General features: G+C 47.7%; 1 long non-coding RNA gene across 1 annotated transcript in view; it reads left to right on the top strand.

The window, feature by feature from the left end:
- The window catches only part of LOC108638306, a 31,849-nt gene extending 26,016 nt beyond the window's left edge, over positions 1–5,833 (top strand). The window contains exon 3 of the long non-coding RNA XR_001919758.1: positions 5,728–5,833. This is a non-coding gene — a long non-coding RNA (uncharacterized LOC108638306). The remainder of the gene's footprint in view (positions 1–5,727) is intronic.

Raw genomic sequence — 6,153 nt, forward strand, 5'->3', positions numbered from 1 at the left:
TTCTATCCTTCTCTACTGTCCGCCAAATGACACCACCATGCCCACTGCCTTAGAGGACCTCACATATGGTACGCAGATCCCTGGGGTGAATTTACTGGGGCCTGCACTTTCATGCATTGGAGAAGGAAATGGCAACCCACTCCAGCGATCTTGCCTGGAAAATCCCAGGGATGGGGAAGCCTGGTGGCCTACTGTCTATGGGGTCGCACAGAGTCAGACACAACTGAAGTGACTTAGCAGCAGCAGCAGCAGCGCTTAGCTCAGACCTCCCTCTCCCAGCTGAGTTCCCCTAGCAGTTTTCTTAATCTCTCTGGATTTCAGTTTATCTGTTACATGGATGATAAAGAGTGTCTTAGGTGAGGGTGTTGAGCAGGTGTTTGCTAGATCAAATGAAAGATAACACCTAGATCAAAAGATAACGCTTTTTTATTTGGCTGGGCTGTGCAGCTTGTGGACTTCCCAGGTGGCTCAGGAATAAAGAATCCACCTGCCAATACAGGAGACAGGGGAGATGCGGGTTCGATCCCTGGGTTGGGAATATCCCCAGGAGGAGGAAATGGCAACCCATCCTAGTTTTCTTGCCTGGAAAATCCCATGGACAGAGGAGGTTGGCGGACTACAGTCCATGGGGTCACAAAGAATCAGACGTGACCGAGCACGAGCATGAGCAAGTACAGCTTGCGGGATCTTCATTCTCCAATCAGGGACTGAACCCTGGCCTTGACAGCGAAAGCACTGAGTCCTAACCACTGGACTACCAGGGAATTCCCTCAGCAAATTTTTTTTTAGTTGCAGCATGTGGGATCTAGTTCCCTAAGCAGGAATTGAACCCACCCGGGACCCCCTGCATTGTGCAGTCTTAGCCACTGGGTCCCTTAGCAAAGGTTTTATGTAGAAAGGAAAAGTGAAGTCGCATCTGACTCTTTGCGATCCCATGGACTGTAGCCTACCAGGCTCCTCGGTCCATGGAATTTGTCAGGCAAGAATACTGGAGTTGAGTTGCCATTTCCTTCTTCAGGGGATCTTCCCAACCCAGGAATCAAACCCGGGTCTCCCACATTGCGGGCAGATGCTTTACCGTCTGAACCACAAGGGAAGCCCTTGTAGAAAACCCAGGCAGGAACACTGGAGTGAGTTGCCATTTCCTTCAATGCATGAAAGTGAAAAGTGAAAGTGAAGTCACTCAGTCGTGTCCGACTCCGAGACCCCATGGACTGCAGCCTACCAGGCTCCTCCGTCCATGGGATTTTCCAGGCAAGAGTACTGGAGTGGGGTGCCATCGCCTTCTCCGAGAAAGGCAGATAGTAAATACTTCAAGCTTCGTGGACCATAAGGTCTGTGTCACAGCTACTCTGGAAGCAGTCATAGATCTAAATGAATGTGTATGTCTGTGTTCCAATAAAACTTTACTTAGCAACACTGAAATTTAAGTATCATATGATTTTCGTGTACCACAAAATATCATTTTTTTGCTTAACCACTTAAAAATGTGAGGATAGTTCTTAGCTTGTGAGCTGTACACAGACAGGTGGGAGTGGGTACTGGGTTTGGCCAGGCTGTAGTTTGCTGAGGCCTTGTCTAGAGGAGGGACTGAGTTGGAGCAGGGCCTGGCACATAGCAAGTGCTCAAGAAAGTTCAGCTATTGCTGCTCTCACCCCCACTGTACAGTGAGATAGCAGAGGTGTGGAGAAGTGAAGTGGCTTCCCAGAGTCGTTGGGGAGTTAGTGGCAGAGCTGAAACTCTGACCCAGATCTGAGTTCACATTCAAAGGGATGGTCTTAAATCCACTTTGAAAAATGTTCAAGGAAGGAAGAGTCTGCTGGTGTCTTTTCCAGGGCCCCCTTGTTTTTGCTTAAAAATAGTATTTGTTTATTTTTGGCTGTGCTGGGTCTTTGATATTACTCGAGGACTTCCTCTAGTTTCCACGAGCAACTCTCTAGGCACTGTGCTTGGGCTTCCTGTTGTGGTGGCTTTTCCTGTTGCAGAGCATGGGTTCTAGGTGCGCAGGCTCAGTAGTTGTGGTGCATGTGTTTAATTGCCCCGTGACATGTGGAATCTCTCCAGACCAGGGATCAAGCTTGTATCCTCTGCATTGGCAGGTGGATTCTGAACCACTGGACCACCAGGAAAGCGCAGGGCCCACCTCTTGCAGCAAGAAGTCTGGCGTCAGTCTGGGTGGCTAGTTTCACCTGATGAATCAGAGGACTCCTTGCATCCATGGAGTGCATTTTTACCCTTCAAAGCCCTTGGTCATCCTTTATCTAAAAGGAGTGACAAACGATATTTTACACTTCTGATTCCTAATCTTTTTTTTTTTTTTGTCCTATGGCATCAATGTGATGAATTTTTTCATTCTGTGGATGCCATTATGGGCATCAGAGTGAACTTCTGATTCCATTTATATAAGGTTAAAAACCTGTGGTGTTAGGAAGAGGGATAAATTGGGAGATTAGGATTGACATATACACGCTGCTGCTGCTGCTGCTGCTGCTAAGTTCCTTCAGTTGTGTCTGACTCTGTGTAACTCCATAGACGGCAGCCCACCAGGCTCCCCCATCCCTGGGATTCTCCAGGCAAGAACACTGGAGTGGGTTGCCATTGCCTTCTCTGATATACACACTACTATATATAAAATAGATAACTAATAAGAACCTATTGTATAGCACAGGAAACTCTACTCAATACTCTGTAATGACCTATATAGGAATAGGATCTAAAAAAGAGTAGATATATGTATAACAAAAAGTTCAAAACCAGGCAACACTAATTTGTGCTATTAGAACCTAGGAGAGTGGTTCCTGGGGCAGAAGACATGTGGGAGCATCTGGGGTTCAGGAAATGCTCCACCTCTTGATCTGAGAATGGTCTTTGTGAAAAGGCATCGAACCTACACTTATGATCTGGGCATGTTTCTGGGCAGATGTTTTACTCTGATAAACTGCACAGAAAATAGCTCCAAAAGCATCCTGGGAAAAAGAGTGAACTTTTCATGAATCTAGCTGTGGGAACAGGACGGCATTGCTGATGTCACCCAAGCCTTATTGCTCTGCAGGGCAGCGAAGGACCCAGTTTTGGATGAGACCTGGAGTTCACCAGCCCATATGCACCTTAACATATAAGCTAGTCTTGTTTCTCTGGGGCACAGAAAATGTGTGAGTATATATGTGAAAGTGTGTAGTGTGTGTGCAAGTGTGGATGGGTGTGATTGTGCTTGTATGTGAGAAGTATGTGTGTATGTGTGACCATCACCTTAAAACAGACCCCAGAAACTTCCCTCTCCCTTTTGAGTTTGGATGTGGGACCTAGCAGGGGCATGTGTACACACATGTGTAGCGTGTGCTACACGTGGAGGTTCTGGGACTCCTCTCCCTGGTGCGAGTACTTGGCACACACCCACTGCTATTCCTCCTATAAATAGCCTTTATGTGTTTTTGTAATGCACAGATATGGTAATGCTGCAGATTTATGCAGAGAAAATGGCTTCTGGTAACTGGCTGACCCTTTGTAGCCACTGCTCACTTGGGTGGATCTTGGGCCCTCTATTTGTTTCTGGAGGGTTTGCTGGAATTCTCTCTGAAGTGTGCCAAGCTTCCTGCCTAGGAAAAGAAATTGATTTGACTTATTTAATTCAGATGATTACATTCTCTCATTCACAGAGAGCAAACTCCGTTTTTTGCATTGCAGGACCCTGAAGGAGAGAGGGTAGGATGGAGAAGATTGAAACATGGTGATTCTAGCTAGAGCTAGAAAAGAACCTACCTCCCTTGGAAGGAGTTTCCCACACTTGGACCTGAAAGATTGGTCTTTTCAGACCTTAGACTGAGGTCCCCTAGTTTCAGCCTTTAGCAGCAGACCCCACCCACTGAGCTCCGCCCCTGCTTACATCTCTGCCTCCCTTGAGTTTGCCTCTTCTAGTTCTAAGAGCACGCCATGCCCCGGCATGTTTCTCTATTGCCTGGAACATCCTCCTTCACTCTCAGCCCACTGGGTGAACCCTGATTTGTTCTTAACTCAGTTCAGACGTGGTGTTTTATGAGAGGTTTTTCCGTCTCCCCTCCCTTGCAAATATGTCGATTCTGGTGCTTACCACACACAGCTATAATTCTTTGCACATGTGTTTTTCTCCCACATTTGGCCACGAGTTTCTCCTTGGTAGAGACTGTGTGTCTTGTTCATCTCTGAATCACCGGATCTCAGGGCAATGGTGGCCGCAGAGGAGATGCTGGGTGAATAGAAGCTTCCTGAATGAGCACACAAGTGGGGATGGGGTGGGGTGCTGTTGGCAGCTGGTGGGGGGAGCAGTGGGACAAAATCCATAGACCTCAAATGCAAACACACAGATGTGTACATGGCTCCTCACCATGCCACCCCTCCTATGCTAAAGAGTATTCACCCCAGCCAGGGACTTCCCTGGTGGTCTAGTGGTTAGGACTCTGCACTTCCACTGCAGGGGACGTGGGTTCCATCCCTGGCTGGGGAACCAAGCTCCCACACGGTGGGCAGCATGGTCAAGAAATAAAAATAAATAAATAAGTAAAGAATATTCACCCGGGCAAGTACAAGTTCCCGGCCCCTCACTCACTGGGTTGAATTGTGTCAGTCAATTCTTGTTTTACACCCCTTGGCACTTGGTTTTCAAAAGGATTCTGGGTGGCAGCGACTGTCCTTTCAGACAAGGTCAACTTGCATTTCAAGTGGCCCAAGATGAGGGTGAAACATGGGACAGAAGGGGCATTCTGATGTTCGACCAAGACCAGGTTGGGGGGACTTGGTGATCTGGGAGGCTGGCCGGAATCAGGCCGCTCTGCACACAGTCGCAGGCTTCACAGGGGTGGGAAGGCTTGTAGGGAAAAGGGTTAGATCGGTGATCCAGAAGAGAGAAGGATCAAAGGCTGCCCAGAGAGATGCTATCTCTATGGATGAATGTCCCCATAGGCATTGGCTACTCCCCTGCACTCAAGTGCTTGCTCGCCACGGAAGTTCTAGTGAGAACACATACGAGCGCTTGGTGTGGAAAATGCATGAACGAAAGGATGAAAGAATTCATTGTCTGAATGGAGCATGTGATTTTATATCCTTGGGACTCATGTTTTCTCACCTGGAAGTTGAGGGTGTGGAAGCCTTTCTGCTCCTGCTCCTGCCCGGCTTCCCTCTGTGTTGATTAGTGGCATGTGCGCTGCCCAGACATAAATAATCCTATACCAACACTCAATATTAATTTTGCCTTCTCCCTCTTGGTATCCTCTTGGGCTCTCAGCATAGGAGAATGGAGACTCTGGAGGCAGACAAGGGATGGTGTCCATGTCTGAGCTTGCCACTAAACTAATTGTGTGATGTAAGGCAGATTCTTTTATCTTTATTTTTTACTTTTTGGTTACACTGCATGGCACGTGGGGTCTTAGTTCCCTGACCAGGGATTGAACTTGAGCCCTCTGCAGTGGAAGCTCAGTCTTAACTGCTGGACCACCAGGGAAGTCCCAGGGCAGGTTCTTTTAGAACCTGGTTGTCCTGATCCTTTAGAGATGTGAGCGTGAAGTGAGATAATACACTCAAAAAGGTTTTGCAACCTGTCAGTGTTACTAGGACGGTGTTCTTTACGATGATTCCACACAGTGGGAGCTCAGTAAACTCTCAGTAAACAAAGTGAAGGAGTTTCTGGATTTTCTTCTATAAATACCTTTGCTCAGGCTTGGCTAACATTAATTCCTCTGTGTATGTGTGTTTAAGGGCCTTCATCCCAATGCTGCCGGGAGCTTAAAGCAGTGTGACCAGAAGTTCTCCATCACCCCATAAAGCCCAGCACCTAAGCGATCCACCTTTGTTCCTCCCGTAAGTCAACAGAAGCGGTGGGGGTAGGGGTGGGGTGGGGGAAACAAAGGAGCCCTTAGCAGGTAGGAGCAAGTCTCTGTGCAAGTCACCACCAATAAAACCTAATCAATGCAACCCCTTTTAAGTTGGTTGGATCAGTGACCCAGAAAATAGCTCCCCTGCAGAAAAGGAAATGATAGTCAATAAACTGAGACGTCAATGGAAAAAATCTATTAAAGCGAGTGAGATATCAGGAGACCTCTGGTGTTAACGGAGACCCTTTGGAACGGAGCCACGGACAGAGAGTGGGTTTTTAACCCTCTCGACGCCAGAGTCGCTTCTGCC

The sequence above is a fragment of the Capra hircus genome, chromosome 19 (assembly GCF_001704415.2).
Source record: "Capra hircus breed San Clemente chromosome 19, ASM170441v1, whole genome shotgun sequence".
NCBI lineage: Eukaryota > Metazoa > Chordata > Mammalia > Artiodactyla > Bovidae > Capra > Capra hircus.